Below are 22495 nucleotides of genomic sequence, written 5' to 3' on the forward strand. Positions count from 1 at the left end.
TGCCATTTATGCTCAGGGGACGGTAATCTTGGCACCCAGTGGTTTCAAAAGTCACCGACAGTAACAGCTTAAATATTTTTCAGGTAAGGGCTCCATGTGTCAGTCAGTCAGACCCTTTACATAAGCATAGTGTTTGCTCAGGGTTTGTGCAATATGGGCCATTTTCCTGCCACCTTAACAGTATACAGGGACATATATGGATGCATGTGGCAGGATTTCCAAACACACACACAGTTACTGTGTGAAGTTCTTTGAGAAACTGGAGGATGAAAAGTATTGATTTGTTGTAAAATATTATTACTCATCTAATGTGCAGAATGTGCACAGGTGCAAAATTTAATTCCTTTCATGTCTTCCCATCCTGCACAAAGATCAGCAATACCTTAGTGCTGACATCTTTAATACAGTGTTTACCTAGGTACACATTTAAAAAGAAAAAAGTTCTTTGTTTATAGATCTTTGCAGAAGCTGTAAGATAATAAAAAATCTGTTTCTGAAACTTTACATTCCTGGTGTCATCCATCCTGATGATTTTTTTAAGTTCATAGTTCTTTCCTTTTCATAGCTGGCTTCTCTCAGTCCCATTTTTTTCCTCCCAGATATACCAGAAATAAATATCCCCAGCAAGATATTTCCTCAAACACCCTGCCAAATATTCTTCAATACCACTTCTTTTTATTATTATGCATTCCCTTAGGCTTAATATAATCTTAGGATTCACCATTTCCTGAGCCAAAGGTGCATTTTGTCACTAAACCCCTCACTTTGATACAGTTCACATCTACCCAAAGCTTTCTGGCATTCCAACAACAAAATTTTTGTGCTCTTCTGCTCTGCTTGCACTGAAATGCTGTTTTGCATGGCTGTTCTTGTCTGTACTTGAATGACAGAAAGATGAAAAGCAACTAAATTAGTAAACACAATCAAAAGATACAGAGGATCAAATATTTTTTACTGCTGCATAAAGAGTATGGCATAACCTAATCAGAGTAGACCAGATGTATAATTGTTCAACTATTCTCATTAAGTCTTGACTTGTCGGGGAAGGTCAGGCTCCCTAAAATCCATGGTTAGCACCTTTGGGTACTCAAAAATATTACCAACAAAATGCTTTGGGATTGAGTTCCGCTGAAAGAGAGTGGACACATTTCTTCAAAACATCTCCAGAGAAGTGGTGTACCTTCGAAATCAGATTAATTATTTAAGGGTTCACTTTAGATTGGACAAAACATTGGTGGGGTGTCGTCTTTGAGGACATTAAAACACATAGAAGTAATGAAAATAACTTCTGGGAGAAACATTATTTTCCGTTTTATTTGCTTAAGGTGTTCCTACTGACCCTCTTCCTCAGTCAAATACATTTTAGTCACTTTTACCCCTGTATTGCATTCATTCCTTTGCAACCATCTAACAACTAAATCCTACCACATCCACCCTGCTACATAACACAGGTTCTTATGGCTTCGTAGGTACACACAGTCGGATCTGGGATATCCACACTCTTTCCTCTCGTGATCCAGGCTGTAGGGCTAGATCTGGCAGTCAGGGCATAAGAATACAACATGAAATTTAAGAATAAGAGGTCAAACTAAAGGCTTATCTAGCCTGTTATATTATCTCTAGTAGCATTAAGAGCAGATGCTTAGGAAAACAATTTATATCTGAGCAATGAGGTAGTAGAATAGTACCTCCTTTTGGTATAGCTTCCCTTTTCCACCATCTTATGTACTTTCCAAGCAGCAGCTTGTGTCGCAGCGACTATATTTAATAATTAATATCTGACCTCCACAGTATGTTCTGGCAATGAGTTAATAGTTTAACCATGCATTTTATTACAAAGTAATTCATCATCAGATTTGCTTTAAACCTACTGCCTGACAATTTCATTCAGTGCCCTCTGATAGTTATTTTTTAACTGTGAAAACACTAATTATTATTTACTATGTACTTTCCCCATAAAACATTCATGATTTTATGGACATTAGTCACAACATACCATCCACTCTGGTTGTCTCATTTTGAAGTTGTTAAGACCACAGCCTAGCATCTCCTCAAATGGAAGACAGCCTGCACCGCTGTACCTTTTGTACTATTCTCCCATACCCTTTCTGAGACTAATTTCAAATATAGATAATCCATGAACCTATACTATAACTAGTATTTTTTCATTATTTTTCTAGTAATTTCTAGTATTTTATTCACATTTTTTTACCACTTTTGAACATAAGATGATATTGTCAATGATGTTCAACACTGACTTCAAGACCATTCTCCTGAGTAGTCATTCATCTTTGTGCTTTCACTGTGCACACTTTTTTCCCTCCATATGCATATACTTGGAATTTATCAACAAATAGAGTGGTTCAGCTTGGCACATAACACTTTCTGATTGTGGGGAGGAAACCTAGCCAAAATACTTTTCAGTGACCAGAAATATTTCCCCAGCTGAGCACAGCATTCCTCCTTGTCCTAGCTGACATGCTGCATAATTAGACAAAATGTAAACCCTATGAAGTTTTTCAAATTTCAATGCATTCAAGCTGTTGTTGAACTTGTTAGCTTTTTTCCCAAGGTCGTTATAACGTTGTGGTGAGGAGGAAATGTCCAATAGGACCCAGAATTCTCCTTTTCATCTCATTGTTGAAACGGCACCAAACAACTGTCTGTCTCACTCTTTGGACAAAGACCAAAATCTGTGCTGATTCTTTTGATTAAGTTTTTATGATTGTCGTTCATTAGGAACAATTTTCAAGGTCTCTTTGAGACCTGCTGTGAGCTTCGGCAGAAGTCTGAGAAGATCCGCTCAGATTTTCTGTAGGAGGCTTCATTTGCACTTAGCAGTGCAAATAAGTTATGGAATCCCTTAAAGATCTACTCATTTAATTAAAACAAGGAGTAGCATCAGCTTTTTGAGGGAATCTGTCTCCACCTCTCTCCTTTGCATGCCTGACTTAAGCCCAGGTGGAAGTTCGAAACCACTCTGCTTCTGTATGTAACCAGAACTGCTTCTGCCTTATCAGAGCAATAAGGTAATGCTTTCTGAGCACCACCCTTAGACAGAGCTTTGAATGAGAAACCACTCATAAAAGATGAGAAGATCTCAATGCATAAGTCATCTGAAGAAAATGGACTGAAGGTTAAAAGGGATCTGATTGGCTTCTCTGATACTTCTTAAACATACAAGCTGCAGAGCTATCCAACGCGGATATTTTCCTCCATTGCATCAACTCTTCCTTTCAGAGGGTGAACTTGACAGAGTAATTCAAGCCTTCATCACCGTCAGATTGGGTTATTCCCACGCATTTTCAATGAACCCACATTTGCATTGCAAAAGAACTGTTTGATCACTATACACACCACAGGAAAACACTGGCAACTAAAAACCATGGTGAGATTCCTCCCTCGTGACTGCAGATATCTGTGGTATCAATATCTATCTGCATAAGTTATCTGGGTTCCCACTACAGGTAAATGAAATTTAACACTATTATCAATAACATTCAGGGGCAAATTCCTCTGACAACATTTAGGCATAATTTCTGATGAGATGAATTACACCCTCAATTTCACATTGTGCCCAGATAGTGGGAACCTAGAAACCTAACTCAGGCAGACACACATGCACCATAGACACCTCAAGGCAGGTAAGAGAAACTGCAAACCTGGTCTCCAAACACAGTCTCAGCTCCTGGATAAACATGCGATTTTGAAAACCAACCCTTGATGGAAGAGAGGAAAGTTCAAGCCTTCCCTCCCTGAAGGTGTGACATGGGAAAGGGTGAGCAAAGAAGATACTGAGGTTCATCTCCTGTCACCATGACACACAGCATTTAATCAGGCCAGTAACAAGCAAATCACTTGCAATTTCCACTATTAAAAATATGCCAAAGTAAAATGACTATTCACACAGTGGGTTTAATGTGTGGCTAAATACAGACAGATGTACACTGAGGAGCCAAGAACTCCCTTTGAGGAAGCCCTGATTTCCTAAAGTTGGCTATGGAAAGGTTTATTTTAACCACCAGCCAACAGTACTAATAGTTTAAAGTATTTGGACATACATGGGTATTTATAGAATTCCTGCAACAAGTATAAACTATCAAATGATTTATACAACAAATGGAAGCAGCCAGATGTATATTTCTTCTGTTTATCCAATTTACTCACTGTTCCCTGAAATTTGTTAATAATAAAGTCCTATTCCTTTCCTTCTTCCCATATGCCCCATTACTAACAAATAATGAGACTTTAATACTTTAATTAATAACTTCTGGTAAGTCATTTATCATAACATTAAATAGCATAAAGAGCTAATTAAGCTGCTCAGTGAAGTTCCATTCTAATAGATGCCTACCTGTTCATACAAAAGTCACCCAGATTCTGAAGAAATAGCTAAACACCTTAAACACCTTCCCTTAAACAGCAGCCTTGTGCTGGTGTGCATTTTGGGTTTTGTTTTTCGTCGGTAATGCTGCAGTCATAAATAAAGCTGAATGAGCTCAGGAGAAAGCAACTGCTGAGCAAATTAGCTTTTATGGAATAAAAATACAGTCCAAACTTTTGCTTTAGAGAGGTGTCTCAGCTTCGGCTTCAGTTTTCTTTCACCAGGAAGTGAAATTTGGCAGCATCTTATGATGCTCGATTTAAAATAAGTTCAATTTGTGGGCAGGTTTGAGCGCCAGAATCTCACAGCTTCAGCTTTATTGAGGCGCTTCTTTATCTCCTTTTGTTTTAACCTGAAATTGGTTTTTTTCCACATTCAAAACCAACATGCTCAGAAGGGAAACCTGTGCAATTCTTCTTATTACCATACCAAAGCAATCCTTCCTGCTTCATGGCTTAAACTAATCCTTTAAGTATTTGGAGTTGAGAAGGAAATACTCCTCAGGGCTACTGCTGTCAGAACTACTGCACGCAGGTTATCATTTTCTCCCTTTCTCTGAAATACATGTCACCTTGGTCACTCTTGAAGACAAGACCCCATGAGGAGCAATCACTATGTTCTTTAGAGCTCTTAATATTTCTTGAAAACACGAATAAGAATATAATTCTTTCTATATTTAACTGAATTGTATCTAAATATTTCAGTCAGTGGAAGCAACTGTAATGTGTTAGGAGTGGAAACCGAAAAAATAATGGCAACTGTGAGTTACACTAGGCTGTTTCCCACCTCAGCCACATTCTAGGTTTTCTATAAGGACTTCCTATTTATTTCCTTGGGAATTAGTTCAACCTCTAACAGGTTTGCTTCTTTAACATAAACATTAAAAAGTATGCCTGAACAAGATATACAGCGCAAATAGCATTTTCCTAATTAGAGCTATCAAGCATTTTTAGTAAGATGTCTATCTTGGGTGCAAAGTTCAAACTTGGCTATTTAGAAGACATTTGTCTCAGTCAGTTCTTGAGTCAACCTGTAAGTAAATCTTGCCCAGACCTCAGCAAGGTTCCAGATGTATAGGTTGGAATATATCTGATCAAATTTAGGCACTGAAAATGGAATTAACCACTTAATTTCATGCACCTACATATACCACGGTCTCACTTTCTTGTTGGTGGACATCTAACTATTATAGGTTTAGGCAGTTATCTGCCTGTGCAGAAGTCTACTTTAGGATGAGTTGAATCATGCCCTCTGTTCTGCTGACTATAAAGTGAGCTAAAGGTGGTTGGCTAGTGAAGTGATAAAGACACCTGCCTTGTGGAGACCCTCATTTAATCGGATGGATGTCCCTGCTGCGTTACAGGTATCACCCCTACAGCCAGTGGAGAGAAAGAGGAGCTTTAAAATGCAGTTCATCAAATCCTAAAGATGACATTTAAAGTAGATCAGATGGATCAGGCTTCCAAATGACCTCTTTCTCTTGGCTGACTGAAAAGGAGCTTGAAGAAACTAGTTCAACTACAACTTCGTTGTCTAAAGCTGAAAGAAACATCTTTCCTGAGGGAGCAGTGCTAGGGTAGCTCAGCAGTTTCTCACGTTGAAGAGAACATGGAGCTGCCTGTCAGAGCCAGTGCTGGTCTCCTGCTCCTTGCTAAGGCAATCTCGGCATTGGCACCCAACAGACATCAGTAATACCGAGTGGTGCTAGATTCAAATTCAGAAATGACGTGCAAATTAAGGTAGTTCAAGAGACAAAGTCCTACTGATTTTTTCATTACCTCAGCAGAGATTTGGGCTACCTGATCTGATTAGATCTTCCTTTGAGCTGAAGATTTGACTTCCAGACGTTCCTCCCAAACTGTATTATCCTGTGATTACAGTCTATTGTTGATTATGTACACTTGAAAATTTTGCTTTTTCTAAAATACATCTTCTAGAAAGGATTATGGTTGATCACACATAATTTTTCATTGGCTTTATTAATTAGGTTAAGGAGCTCAAAAATATCCCTTTTTTCCTCCTTTGGAGCATGAAAGACAGCTTGCTAAAGCACAAATTATTACTCTTTAAGTTGAAAAGTGATGTTTGCTTTCTTTCCATTTGCATCTCTGTGACTAAATATATGTCTATACATCTGAAATGTTATATACAGCAATTTATAGGGCAATAATACTTTGTGATTGCTCATTTTCAGTTCAAGATAATTTTGCCCATACACATGATTGCAAAAAAGATGCAGCAGTAAGTTACTTAGACCAGTTGAACAGCCTAGTTAAACATGAAAAATATCCACTGCCTTTGCAATAACGCCTTCAATATCCCGGGAACTTTCTGTTTTGTTCAGAACATCCCCCAAGATTTCAGTGATACCAACTGGACCAGCATCACGGTTAGTATAAGAGCACATGTCATTGTCCCTCTCATACAATTTTTTCAGTATTATTAGCATAAGGAAAAAGCAATCTTCATATATAGAAATCTCATAGTTACACACACACAGTACACGGGGGAGACTCACAAGTTACCAGCTACACATCATTTCACTTGCTCTTTACATAAGTGGGTTTGGGGTCATCCATCCACAGTATTTGCAATATGTATCCACAACTTCTCCTCTCTGCAAGACTGGTGAATACATCCAAACAAGAGGTAGGACTCAGGTTTTTCCTTTGATGTCACATACAGAAGCAAACGGGAGCCCCTTCACAAGCTCTCAGCTTGCTTGTATTAGGACAAGGGTCTGGGAGTGACCTCCTGCCAATCGCATGTAATACATCTTCTCAGCTATAACGTTTTGTGGCTGCACGATAAGGAGCAGGTTGTTGCCCCAGTCCTGGTGGCTGGATATGTATGAGTGTGACTCAAAGAATCCAAGTTTTGCACCTGTAAATTACAACACTGGAGAAAATTTGCATCAACTTTTTCATGCCTTTGCTTTCCTTCCCCATTTTTTAAAATGTAACAAGGAGAAAGGGGAAATCAAATTACTATTTCATAGAATCATAGAATCATTTAGGTTGGAAAAGACCTTTAAGATCTTCAAATCCAACCATTAACCTAACACTGCCAAGTCCACCACTAAACCGCGTCCCTAAGTGCCACATCTACATATCTTTTAAATACCTCCAGGGATGGTGACTCCACCACTTCCCTGGGCAGCCTGGTCCAACGCTTGACAACCCTTTTGGTGAACAAATTTTTCCTAATATCCAATCTAAACCTCCCCTGGCGCAACTTGAGGCCATCTCCTCTTGTCCTATCCCTTGTTACTTGGGAGCAGAGACCGATCCCCCCTCGCTCCAACCTCCTTTCAGGTAGTTGTAGAGAGCGATAAGGTCTCCCCTCAGCCTCCTTTTCTCCAGGCTAAACAACCCCAGTTCCCTCAGCCGCTCCTCCTAAGAAATGTCCTCTAGACCCTTCACCAGCTTCATCGCCCTTCTTTGGACACAAACCTCAACATTTCTCAACCTTTGAAAAATTTGGATGAAATTTTCAAGCTTTGTTACATGGGACATTGAAAAAGCAGATAGTTTAAGGTCTGTTTCTGGCCTTAAAATCTGTTATTTTCTGGTTCTGTCAGGACTGTAAATGAAAATTTGGATTCATTCTTACATTTTCTTGACTATTTAATTAATGCAGAATCTATTTTTTTTTTCTACATATTGTACTAAATCTCTTACATTTGGCTATTATTGTTTTTACCACTGCAATGTTATTTAATAATAAAGATGTTGCAACTGCTAGAGTTATAATTCAGTCAAGAGATACTACAAAAACAGCCAGGCCTAGGGCCTTTATTTTCCTCTAGGCCTCATATTTCTTGATATATCCAGTTGCACTTCACGACATCAAAAATCTGAAGTCTGTGAAGTCTCTTGTCACAACCCTTAAAAAAATAACTTGACACTACAGCTCAGAAAAGAGGAGGAAGAAGCAGGGCCAGGGGAGCAGGAGGAACACTGACCTTGGGGAAAAAAAAAAAAAATCAGTTTGATTGAAAACAGGCTTTAAAATTGCCCAGGGACACCCCCCCCCCCCCCTTTTTTTTTTTTCCTTGGTGTGTGTGATCATATAAGTTGACTACAAAAGAGAAAAGTAAAAAAGAAAAAGCCCTTTTCCCTGCCCATGGGTTGAGTTCCTGACTTTGTTGCACACTTGACTCTCAACCATCTACGCTCGATGGGGCTTGTCGTCACTGAACCTCCGAATTAGCTGGAAACGCATCTCTCTGTTTTGACTGGAGCCAGATTGATTCCTCCACACTTGAAAAGGCTGCGTTTCGCTTCCTGGCACCACTGGACAGTTTGCAAATCATAACCACAGTAATTAGAGAGCAAGTTTCTGGATATGAAGCATGCCGGGGAGGAGTCAGATATGGTGGGAGAAGGGGAGTGCGAGGGGCAAGGAGAACAGGGGAGAGACCAAAAGGGCTTTGAGCAGAATGTGACGACGGGACTGATATCTGCTACTGAGTGAATGCTAAATTTAATGTCCCAGTATTATTACAGCACATTTGCTGCACTACCGTGAAGCACGTCTTTATTTCAATTCCTTTGGGCGTTAGGGAAATGCAACAGGTTTTTGAGGGAGTGACCCGCATCTGCTTCAGCGGGGCTGTCTACAGCAATAAGGTCTATTTAGATTCTGCCCATTACCCAAATGCACAGAGGAAAAACCTCCTTTGTGTCTCTTAGTCTCTGCGGCAAGAGGCGAGCAAGCCTCCGTGCTCTCTCTGCACGTCCGGCAATAGGAAATCATGCTCCATCTCGCGGTGTTTTTTATTTCGATTATGATTATTATGGGTGCAGAACACACCGGCAGCGGCTGGCCTTTCTCCTCTAATTACCAGGCACGCACACTGCTCCCTGTGCTCTGCAGAATAAAGAGCACTTTGTTCGACAGCTCCTCCAGCCTTCCCCTGCTGCCTGCCACGAGCCCAGGGAAGCTCCTCGATTTCTTATTGTCATTTACCTCGATGCTCCACACCCCGGATTTGTCCAGGTTCCAGAAAGACTGAAAGCAACTCCCCTGTGCCGCCTTTCTCTCTGGAGGCCAGTGGTGGTTAGTTAAGCCGTTTGTATCCCACCTTCCCTTTTTCTTATTTAAAGAAAAATAGTAGGGAAACCAAGACTGGAAACCAAGAGGGCAGCAAGAAGGGGGAAAAAAAGCTTATCTCAGGGAAGGGTAATTGATAATTAGAAGAAGCTTTTAGCTCATGGATGAGACTCTTGTTTTATTTTGTTCCTTTCCATGAACAAAGAACTCTCTTTTAAGGAGAGGGAGCGCTGAAAGGTTACTGAATGACTCCCAGAGTAATCAGTGTCTATTTACACTAGTGACTTGCATCAAGCCTGTAAGGCTCGTGAGCTCAACTGCCGACCAAAGATAGCTATGTAAACTCCCCTCCCAGCTGTTCCCCAGTACTACCAATGGCTAAAACCCAGTCCTTTCCCCTTCACCACCCCAGACACAGAAGCTGCTTTCGGGAGGATTTTTAACCTCTTCTTTCAAGGTAGCATCACATATGCAGCTGAAGACAAAAAACAGAGTCACACAGGCCCACTTGTACATTTACAGAATGGCCTCAGAAATTCCCGAAAGATTGTTATTACCATATTTCACAGCACTTCGTATCACCGTGACCTAGAAGCTCAGATATTCACCTTTGACCCAGGCATGATAAGAGGCATAGGCAACATTCCTCTGATAGTTAAGGTGGAAGGGTTATGATGGTGCACTGAGAGTAAAAGAAGGGGTGGCCCCACTGTGATTTAAGGTTTGTAAGCTCCTTATGATGAGAAGAATTCACAATGAAAGATGTTTTATCATCGGGAGCTAAATCTTCCTGACAATGCCAGCTTTGTGCAGCAGGGGAATGGGCTTCCTCGAGAATAAACCCAGCAGGATGTGTCCCCTTGGGATCCTAGTACTGGGGAGGAAAATCAATGGTTAGCACAAGAGCTCTTAATTTACACGCCAGGCAAGGGGCAGCAGCTGAGAGAAGAAAGATGATTTAAATGCTGAGTTGCCTTTGTTTAACTGAAAAATATGGTGTGCCCCTGATTTAGTTAAATCAGGGCAATGTTTTCGGTTGGGATTCTTGACCCTTGCCGGTGGGGTAGGCAGGCTCATTGAAGCCTGATTTCGAATAATGGAAGGGATGCCCATAAAGAGAGTAAACCCAGGGTAATTAAAATCGTGCATCACACACATAGACAAATCGGTGTGCGCTGTTGGGATCCAGCGTTCTTATACAAGCAGCTGCATTGTACCTACTCTTACCAACATGCAGAAAGCAGTCCTTACCCCTGCAAAAGACACAGACCCTTCAAAGTCCTTGAGAAAACTTTATCTACCGTCTTAATATCCTTCATTGTGACCCTAGAAACCAGTGGGAAATTCAATTATCTGTGCTTCAACTTCCCACTCTACAAAATTAATGTGGTATTTTGTGTTTGAGATTTGAATTGTGTCTTTGGGGGCAAGGGGAGAGCAGCGGGTGTTATACACCTTGACTTGAGCAAAGATTTTGACACAGTCTCCCAGAATATATTTGTAGCCAAATTACCAAGATATAAACTGAATAAACATTTTATGATGAGTGTGGAAAATTAGCTGGATTGCCAGACTTATAGGGTAGCGGTCAGTGGTACAAAGTCCAACCTGTGGCCAGCTGCCAGTGACACGCCTCAGGGATTGCTACGGGGGAAAATATTGTTCAAGCTCTTTATTAACAACCTCGACAAGGGGATGGGGTGCCTTCTCAACAAGCCGGACTGAGAGATTGATATGCTGGAGGGCAAAGCTCTTATTCAGAGGGACTTTAACAGCTCGGAGAAATGGCCTGGCAGAAACATCCCAAAGTTGAGTCCAGTATCTGGGATAGGTTAACCCCATACGACAGGAGAGGCTGGGGTAGATGAACCTCAGCAGTCCCTTCCAACTCGAATTATTCTGTGATCCAAGTCACAGGTGGCTTTTCAACGAGCAAGAAGAACCTGGCCAAGAGTGGACAACCTCTTCCCCCATCCAGATCGCTAGTTCTCATTTTACCAATTCAGCAGCCTGAATGGCTTCTGCCCTTTCAGAACATACAATATGGGAATAATTATCCCCCAGGTACCACGCAGCTACAAGTAATAACAATTAAAGTGGATAGAGGGCGTTAAGTCCCAGGCAGGGCTTTCTCTGTAAGCACAATGTATAGTGTGTTACAAACCTCTGCATTTTATCAGGAAACAGATTGTATCCGTACAGTGATTATTGTAACTGATGGGTGGTAATACATATTGCACTGGAATTTAACCATACCGTACATATAATTACATCTGTGACAATTTCCTGTCATGAGCGTAAGCCTTATTGCCTTCAAAATACAGCGTGCAACACTGGGTGACAAGAATGGTTACAGCTGGTAGGCTGACACCTGAGTTTTCTGTGGTTTATGCAGCAAGCCTCTCTTGAGAAATTACATATTAAATGTTTCTGGGTTCAGCTCAATGCCCAAAACCTCACTTCTGATCCTCAAAGTTGAGCTCCCTTCCACAGGGCCAACACGCCAGCCCTGAGCAGGACCACCACGATCACGCTTCGTCAGCCACATTGGCTCACCTTACCTGTAGCTGTCTTGCACGTCACCCTAACGGGATGAGTCCAATTCACCCAACTGCACCGCATCCGAACTAACCGGAGGGAAGGGTTCACCCAGCTTACTGGATGCTCACTGTAACACAAAACAGACAAATATTCCAATTCACGTAGCGTGAAAAAACCCCAACCCAGCAGTTCCTGTCACATCCGTAATCCCCAAAGACATGGTGCGTGGTATTACACGGCTCTGGAGACTGATGATGTTCGTTAATGCCAGGTGGCAGTTTTACACACAGCTTGAGCTCCACTTTGGTCTTTTTGGATGCCAGAAGCCACAGCTTGTTTTAAACCCTCTAGCTAGGTCATATATTGGATAATAAACCACTTCTTGCAGAAAAGCTGGGTCTCACAGTGCAAAGTCAGGCTGCAGAAGAACCAGGAGCATGAGAGCTTTGTCCAGGTCACTGCTTCTGTGCCAGGCAGCTGCAGGACAATCATGAACATCAGCGAGCAGGTGAGGCACAATGAAAGGAAGAGCATTTAGAGGTACAAATAATCTGTGTGTAGCTCTAATATTGTAAAAAGCTTTTTCTTTTCTCTCTTCTGAATCACACTAAAATTGTAAAAATTGAGATGAACAAGACTTCAAAAATATTTTAGTTGGAACCACAAAATAATTCATTTTTGATGAAGTAAAGTAGTGTTTTTGGCTTTTACATATAGAAGGTAAGAATGCAATATATGTATGTACACTGCATGAGTTAGTACTGGCATTACCTTCCACTAAAACAAAAAAAAGACAATTTTTCTGAAGTAGTCAAAATCTATTTAGGAAAAAAAGTCAGCAGAAAATATTTTTATCTTCTTGAAATGAAAAATTTTACCTGACGGCAACAACTTCAATTGATGCTTCTCACCTTTACCTGCTCAGAATATCTGGATTTTCAGCCAACCCCCGGAATAGTTTTTTCACTTATTATGAAATTGTATTTTCCAGAAGATACTATTTGGTTAAGAAATTGACTGAGAGCTGAAAAAGTAGGTGTCAGGAATACACTCAAGAAAAGGGTGAAATTGTGAAAGATGAACATCTGTATTTTTATTGGAACAGAGGCCTTTTCTATACAACTTAGTCCTATTCACTTAGGTAGACTGCTATAGGTGTATATGGGTTCTTTTTTTTTTTTTTTTTCCCCCCCCCTCTCTCTTCTTTTTTTTTAGCAGTCTAAAGTTTCAGATGTGCAGCCCTTTCCTGGACCTGACTCAGATGATCAGGTTCATTTCTTGTACATGTGCAAACCTGGCTGGCTGTTTGTGCAGCTGGGGACTGCTCCCTTCCCCAGCTGTGCACCACGCTCCCCTTCCCACCGATGTCAACAACTCCCTCCATCGCCTTCACCAGGAGGTAAAGGTGTCCTTCGGTTCACTCAGAGGCAGAGCTTCTTATGTTCAGAAGTGCAAACAGCTCGTAGACTTGGGAAAGCGTGTCTGTTTCTATTCAAGGCAGACCAGTCATTTCTCAGTGAATGCATCATTTTATTCATTGGTTATTTAATTATCAGAAAATTCTTGTTTCTTTATTAGAACATTAACTTTGTCAAAGATGTTATTGCATAAACAATCATGTAATTAAAGTACTTGCATTGTTTAAACCCACTGAAAAAAAGACTGAGCTGGGAACTGATAATTATTTGTTATAATTTGCCTATTAAGTTGCTGGGAAGACTTTTTTTAGACTTAACATAATGTTATTATAAAGATGGACCTGAGCCATAAACCTTAGCTATCAGAGCAGATCTGAATCCCATCATCTGTAAAGTCTGATGGTTTTCAGATTCTGCTTTTATAATTCAAGCCACAATAGATCCAAGTCCAGCATTGTATATTCATCTGAACTTCTTCTGAGGTCACAACAGAAAGGAGATTTTGTATTCTAATAGCTAATTCTAATACCTAGAACAGCCTAGATGATGTTTTCAGGTATGAAGTAGTCCCTGAATGGCAGTATATTTTTTGAAGTGCCAGTGAATTTAGTAAATAACTTGATACAGAATCCTAAACATAAAATTTCTATTAAGTCACAGAATAAGTGCAAGGCAATAAGTTAAGGTCCTCCACCTAGACCAGTCCACGTTTCGAGGCTTATTCTAACCCTCACTGAAAACAGTAATACTCTCTTCAGGTTTGGTTAGTAGTACCAGGTTCACCACTGCAAAGGAACAGAGGCTTTACTGAAAGAAAAAAAAAAAAAACCTAAAACAAAAACAACACTGATTTCCTCACCAGACTGCCAGGAGGAGAACTAACCTCATCAACTGCAGACACTCATCAGAAATGTTTGACCATTCTGCAGATATTGAAGAGCCATCTGGTGTCAACAGCATTACTGCACCAGTGGTTTGGAATAAAGTACATATCCATAACAATCCAGAAGTCATATTTACCCTTTCAACACGTGAGCTGTACACAAAATGTTCGTATGGAAAAAGCCAGCTTTAAGATCCCCTCAAAACATAGCTTTAACAATACTCTACCTCAGTACCCACTAGTTACCTTTAGGACTTGAACAAGGAAATAGATAACTGTATATATGTGTGTGTGTATGTATATATATATGTATGTATACACGTGTGTGTGTACAAAGCTGATAAAACAACGAAAAAGCAAAAGACTGAAAAACATGGGCAAACTTCACTAACCTTAGTCGGAGGTAGTGGAAGGAGGTTTTGTTAATATGATTTGGAGGGGTTCTTTTCATCAGTGTTTTAAAAAAAAAAATGGTATAACAGTCAATCAAAAACACAGTTAATCAGCTTTCAACAAGATAAGTCATGAACTGAAAAAATTTATTAAGGTAAAATAACCCAAAATGACCTATGTCAGTTCCCTGCTCACCTGCATTAAATTACATAGAATCATAGAGTGGTTTGGGTTGGAAGGGACCTTAAAGATCATCACGTTCCATCCCAACTGCCATGGGCAGGGACACCTTCCACTAGACCGGGTTGCTCAAAGCCCCATCTGACCTGACCCTGAACATTTCCAGGGATGGGACATCCACAACTTCTCTGGGCAACCTGTTCCAGTGCCTCACCACCCTCACAGTGAAGAACTTCTTCCTTACATCTAACCTAAATCTACCCTCTTTCAGTTTAAATCCATTACCCTTTGTCCTATCACTACATGCATTGCAAAAGTCCCTCTCCAGCTTTCTTGTAGGCCCCCTTTAGGTACTGGAAGGCTGCTGGAAGGCCCCTCCTCATCTCCCCTGCTTGTCCTTCCTAAAGAGCCTGTATCCTTCCATTCCAACACTCCAGTCAGAGGAGCCATCCCACCATGTTTCCGCGATGCCAGTAAGATCACAGCCCTGCAGGCGTGCGCACGTCTCTAACTCCTTTTGTTTATTGCCCTGCCTACGTGTGTTTGCCCAGAGGCATTGAAGTTGGGCCCCCAGTGAAGCTGACTGACTGGCTGGAATTCCTTTGTGCTGCTCTTCAGGTGCTCTCCTGCTGACCTGTCATCCCTTTCCAGGCTCTGGGCATCTATTGCTGGCACTGGCATCAAACTGGTAGAGTGGGATGGATTGAGGTTCCTCTCCCCTGGCAACTTTAAAGCCCTCTTCGGCAGCTTGGCAAGCCCATGACCGAAGATGCTCTTCCCCTTCTCTGACAGATGGACCCCATCAGCCCCCAAGCAGTTGTACACCCAAAAGCTTGCAAGATCACAGCATTATAGCAAATAAAGCTGGCTGGAGCCTGGAGAAATTGTCCCGTCCTGCGTTTCTCAGCCTTTCTGTAGTATATGGACCGCTGAGGGTCTGGAAGGTGTCAAAATGGGGTCTGCAAAAGGACTGCTAAAATCCTTGTAAGATCACACAGGAGCACAGTTCCAGGAACATAAGAAGAAAAAAAAAAGGCTAGAAAATCAAGAAAAAAAAATGACTGAGTATTCAATGTCAAACCCTTTTCCTAAAATTTTTTTTGCCATAAATAAAGCCTGTTGGAATAATGCTGTACAAGATGATTTTTGGATATTTTTTTTTTTATTTTGTTTTTTTTTGTCCAAACAGATTAGTTGATCTGGATTTTTAAAGCTTGGGAAATATTAATCTATCCTGTCCTCAAACCAGCTTCCCTAATTACATGGCTCCACTCAGAACCACTCTTTCTCCCCGCCATCCATGACCCCAGAGTGCTTCTGGTCTTTCCTTCTACTAGTACTTATCAAGGGATCCTCAGAAGAGAGTTTCATCTTTCTTTTATGATCCTGGCCCCCAAAACTACACCACCTTGAGAAAAAAGATACTGACTGGGTTTTTTTTCCCCCATCACAGTCCTTTTACCCTTTATAAAACAGAGCAAGCATGAAAATGATGATCCTTCACTAGGAAGCTTCAGAACAGCTGTAAAAACATAATAATTATCATGTATGAAATGGAAACTACCAAATACAGCAACTGATTTGAGATACAGAATAAGTGCTTCCTGCTTTCCTTCCAAATTCAGTACCCATGTAGAAGTGAGATACCGTAGCCGCAAGCATGAAAACTACACTAAATAAAGTCTGTAACTGGTATTCTTGCTTAGTCAGTGATGGGAAACATATTTTCTTTGCATTTTTGCTATCTTCCAAAATGCCTTTGAAAGCAGCAATGTAAATTTAAAATAATGAGAGATTTGCCCGGCAAAACCATGTTTTAAATAAATTATTAGATGCCAGCGAGGAAACATCACTTCACAGCTAGTAAATCAATGGCCTTTTGATTCAGGCTTCATTGAGGAAGGTCATGTTATGTTAAGGAACAGTAACTATGAGTATCTAATAAAAGCCACTGGTGTCTCATTGGTTGACTTGGCAGCTGTGGAAACACAGTGACCTTGCAGCAGAAGGTGAGAGCATGAGGTTGTCCCCCCACAAAGACTTAGCCATAGGTAGGTTTATTCACATGAATGTTTCATTGTTGACTCAGCAGCATTACTCACAGGAGCAACATTATTCATGTGCTTAATGACTGAAGAATCATATTTTCGTACGCTAGCTCACACCTTTAACCAACAGCTTGCTCCTTGGCGTGCGACACTTCTAGCCTTTCTTTTGTTCTATTTTCCAAAATGCAGAGACATACCAGCGTTCACTGGAAAAACTCCAGGTACAAAAGCCAAATTTAAATGGACGTATCATTACCAACCAGCAGGAGCACGGGTGTGTTAGTATGTAAATACATAACTAACCTTAACATGAAGTCTGAAATTATCCCATGGAAAGTCAATGGGCTCCCTAAGCGTCTGCCAGGCTGGAAGCTGTGAATAGATGGACTACCTTTATGGATGTGCCTGTACTGCTACTTCCTCCACACCAGGAGTGCTCAGTAATTTGTTAAGTTTAATGGGTTCCTCGTTAATGGCAACAGCCTGTTTCTGTGGTGAGAAGTGCTTGGAAAGCCATCGCAACCTGGTAGCCAGTGCTTTCTACCATCCCCGTCGCAAGGGAAGTTCACTGCGATGGTATCTGCCTCAATTAGTCTATAAGAAGCTCAATCAAAAAAGGTGGTGAAATTATTGAGAAAATTCATGTTGATTTTCCTTGACTTTGGAGCAGGCTGTTAAAATGCCTTAGTGCTCAGAACAAGACTGTCAAATTATATACTTCCAGCGGGTGCCATTAAAACAGAGCAAATACTGCTTGTTACCAAGAGTCAACACAAATCTTCCCATTGAATTTAATGGGATTCAGATCAAAACCTTTCTGCAGTGTTTTCCATTTCAGCTACAGGAAGATACTACAAATAAGGTCTCATCTTGAGAGGTATGGACTACCTATTTCTTCCCACCAATACATATAAGACAGTGACACTTTGCTCTCCTCCTTCCTTTCAATAGGAAAAGTATGTGGAACAGCAGGAAAATTACATTATCAGAGGTAGCACTTCTCCCAGCATAAAGCAACGTAATTCTCTTGGCTTCAATAAACTGATGGAAGTTTACACCAAACAAGCTGTTATTTAAGTCTACCTAACCAAAATATCTCCTGCACCAAAAAAAACCCCCAACAAAAAATCACAATGCCTTATAATGAATATATTAAAAACAAATCCCTGTGCTGATGGGTATATTTCCATAAGCCTTCCTCCATTTTCCATACAGATATGCACATTGTGTAAGTTATTATTTTCCCCATGATGTCTTGTGCATAGAAAATGCAAAGCTCGGGCATTAATAATAATCATAAAAACACCAAACCCAACAATAATAATAATTATGGAACCAATTCGACATGATGGCAGCAATAACTGGTTTTGAAACCCTGCGAGTGTAAAAGTCTTGTTTGTTTTATGAGCCTGCACACAGTGCTAGTCTTAAAAATAAGAAATGTTCTTTCCAGCTCAGATTTCATAAAGAAAAAAAATTACATCTTTAATTAAGATTTATGGCATTCAATAGGACTCAGCAAGGATAGAAAAACTGCTTCAGAGTGTAAAAAAAAAAAAAAAACAGTTAAAAATGGGGAAATATGATTAAGTGTCTTTAATTCCTACTGCCTCCTTTACGGGGTTTCCGATGGCCTCAGGCAGAAATAGGCACTTATTGTCTTTAAAACGGCATTATTCTTGGCATAAAATGTTTATGGATCAAGATGAAACTCGTTTTGAGAAATAATAACACTGGCATGAGTTGAAAGGACCTTGCCTTCGGAGGAGAAAAAAATTAAACATATATTTAGTTTAATGGAAAAATGTACTTAAAGGGAAACACTTTAAAAAAAGAGAGAGAGTTTCATGATGAAAAATATGGTTTAGACATATAATACTTATGAGACCAGGGTGATTTGCATCTCAATAACAAGAAGTTAAATTTAAAACTCAGTTCACCCTTAAAATGGAGATAAGGATGACCCTTAAAAGGGGAATGAGACTTTGCAAGGAGCACCATTAACTATTTCTAGGCAACTGTGTTGCCTTGGGCGATGAAAAGCTAGGAGAGGTAAAATCCTTTTAGGGCTCACACTCCTAAGCACTCAGCACCTATTTCTGCAGATTTAACTGCAGGAAGCAGTGGATGCTCATAACAACTGATAGTTAAACCCTGAGTCCTTGCAACCATAGCCTTGATGGTACTGCAAGCAACAGCCAAAACTGGGCTGAAAATACAGTATTAAATACATGACCCCCTCATTAAACCTTTCCCATATCCCAGATCCATGAGCCAATTTGAGGCAGAGACCTGTGTGGTCTCAGGTGCCTGAAGGAGAAAAAAAAAAAAAAAACAAAACCAAAAAAACCAACAATTTCACAAACCCACATACCGGCACCTTTGTCAAAATTTGGAGCTCGTCAGGGATTTTATGTCAGGCTTACAGCCCGGCTTTGTCTCCTGTGAAGGGGAAAGGGTGACAAGAACTAGTATTTTTGCTGGGCCCTTGATCCTGCAGCATTTAGTATCACGAGGAACGGCATTCACTTGAATATGATTGCTCGCACAGCTGCATGCTGAGAGATGTGAACCTAAAACCTGGATTAAAATACAACTAACCTCAGCCAGAAAACATGGTTCAACACGATTGAACCGGGAGGACTGATGAGGCGCTAACCAGTTCCTTTTGATCTTGCTAAATCTTTGAACTGCAAGGGGTATTGAGGTACCCTCTAACATCCTACCTTGTTTCAGAAATGTGGTTAGATCCCTTCAGCTCGGGAACTGTTAACCATTCTGCAACGGGATAAAATGGCACCCTTGTTGTGATTGGGTTTGGGGATTGGGTTATGGCTGCAATATAGATGGAGCCTGAGGGAAATGCAGAAAAATAAAATAGCAGCAAGCGGCATATTTTCTCCCATCTGGCAAAAGTGTGTTCCATTAAAAAGTGTTTCATGCAAGTAGTTAACATCTAACTTCATTGAAATGACACCATAAAATCCTAAGGAATAGACTACATTCTTTTATCACCTCTTTTCCTAACCAATAAAGGTGAAATACACTGGATGCTCAATTACTTGCCCCAGGAAAGAGAGACAGCCTGAACATTATTTTCTATCCTAAGAATGAGACCCAAAAGAAGGGAGTCCAATTCCCTGTGTAGATATCAACCCCAAACCCTCAAAGCCTCACCTGAGACCTCAGCCAGGTTTCCACATCTCAAACCATCAAGATCCCAACACCATACAACACTACCCTGGCAGGATTTTTAAAGAAGGTTTTCGCGAATGTATCTCATCAAGGGAACAGTCTGTACTGAACCTCAGACAGAAGTTCAGGGGTGGGGAGGCTCTGAAACTTCAGGTCTCCTTTTATTTGAAGCTGCGTAGCCATGAAGAAAAGAAAATAATAATAATAATAAAAAAAAAAAATTCACTGGCACAGAGAGAATGGGATAGGGGCCATCTAGACCAGTTAAGTCAGTCAGTGGGAAGAGGGAAAAATACCCATCTCAAAATAATATTAGCACTTTGCACAGAATAATATTATTATTTTGGGGTTTGGGATTTAAAATTAAAGTGTCAACAGCAACCAGCTCCCTGATAAAAATTCTGACAGGTACAGCAACCAAACCGTGTTTTGTGCCTAGTAAGTACAACTCATCTGAAGGATGATACACACAAGGGCCATTCAGAACCGCCAAGCAGCATCCTAGAGCATGACTATTGATTTAGTTATTATCACCTTTTACCGACAAGCAAGTCAACATTTTACTTGACTTTTCGCCTTCTCTAAATAGGTGTCCGAACACTGACCTTAGTCTGGGTTGCAAATGTACTGAGGTTTGTACTGAAACTAATTTTCATTTAGTTCCTGAAAATCTCTGTGGGACCGTGCTGCTCAGCACCTAGCCCTTACTAAGGCGACAATCAGATATTTCGTATTTACCAAGAGACACTTATTTCTAGGGGAGGAAGGTCTGGAGAAAAAGGAAGTGGGTGAGCATGTTTTCTTTTGTTCTGTAACCTCAGCCCCATCACCAAACTAAATTTCCCATACCAAGAGTAGACGCGATCTTGAGTGTTGCACGATGAGCTTGAGTTTCAGAAACAGATTTGGAAATTCCAGAACTTCAGTTTTTTGCCTCTCGATAACACAGCAAGATAGATAGCTTCAGACACTGAGCTGAGTGCTCTGTGGGGTTAGGCACTGCAAGCCAAAAATTAAATAGAACAGACATTTCCTATCTCTACCTCTGCAGTGTATCCCATTCTGTTTTTCCTGTGATGGTTTATTCCTGCTTTTCCCTCTATTTATGGTATTTATGACTTAGAAATGTTTAGAGGTGAGCTGCTTTCCCCCCCCCCCCCCAGTCGATCTAGTGAGCACACAGAGGTTTAAAAAACAAAACCAAACAAAACCAAAGAAAACCCAAAAACCCCAAACAAACCACAAACCCAGTAGTACACAGCACAAGATCATTGCTATAAGCTAAAAATACAAGGGGACTACAAAACAGCCCAGCTCATGGGCTTCTGTGATCACACATCTGAGGCAGATCATTAGCATTTTAAGGAGTGGGTGATGCTTGCAGCCTCTCAGTTAAGCATTGTAACATTAACTGACAGCTTGTGGGAATCAAGGCATTTTCCTTACATATGTAAAAATGAAAGTCATGTAATAGTTACAAGTTCTGCACTCCAGGGGAAGTGGGCGACATTAGCACAGGATAATCATATGGCTGAGACTAGGAGCCTTATTATCTTCTCCTTTAGGGCTGGCTTTTTTGGAGGCAGCAGTAGGGGCAAAAGCATTGCCATAAACCTCCTAGTAGCCTCTTTCATGATGGAAAAAGCAGAGCATGGAACGGAGGTGTGCGCTAATTTCTTAACTACAGCAAACGATAGAGGGAGATGGAGGGGATGCTGCTTCGGTCTGCCAGCATCACGGTCACTTTGAAGTATCTGCTGTGCCACCCTCCCCTACTTCTGATGGGAAGGGAGGTTCAGAGAATAAAGTCTTTTAAGCAAGATGCTAGCCACGGGCATTGGGAATGAAACTGGAAAGTCATTCTGGAGAGAAAGTCACACTGGAGAGGCTGGGCCAAATTCCTGCAGGTTCATGTATTTTTTACAAGGTCATGTAAGTATGTGTTTTGAAACTTAGGAGTTTATCTCTATGTAGTAACGCATTTTTGAAGCGGAACACTGCGCCGCACATATATTGTATTAGGGTTTATTCGTGAATAACTTTCACTAAGGCTGGCATTTAGCTTCATCCTTCTGATATGAATAATACAAATTTACACCACTTAGTTGTGACACAAGATCATATTGATGTGGGTGGGATATTCAGCAAAATCCGTGCTTAATTTATGAGTTCATGTTTGTGTGAAAAGGGAACTTTTAAGACATTTCCGAAGTCTGACTTTATTTTGGACTCTTTTTGCTAACATATGGCTGCATCTAAACTTTGAAAATACTTAAGAATTTATGACCAATTTCCTTTAAACGTACCCTCTGAGCAATTTATATTGTATTTAGTAAAAGCTACTACTTACATTATTTTTTCTTTCTTTCACTTTCCTATTATATTCACATATGCTTTC

Source organism: Aquila chrysaetos, chromosome Z (genome assembly GCF_900496995.4).
Source record: "Aquila chrysaetos chrysaetos chromosome Z, bAquChr1.4, whole genome shotgun sequence".
Classification (NCBI taxonomy): domain Eukaryota; kingdom Metazoa; phylum Chordata; class Aves; order Accipitriformes; family Accipitridae; genus Aquila; species Aquila chrysaetos.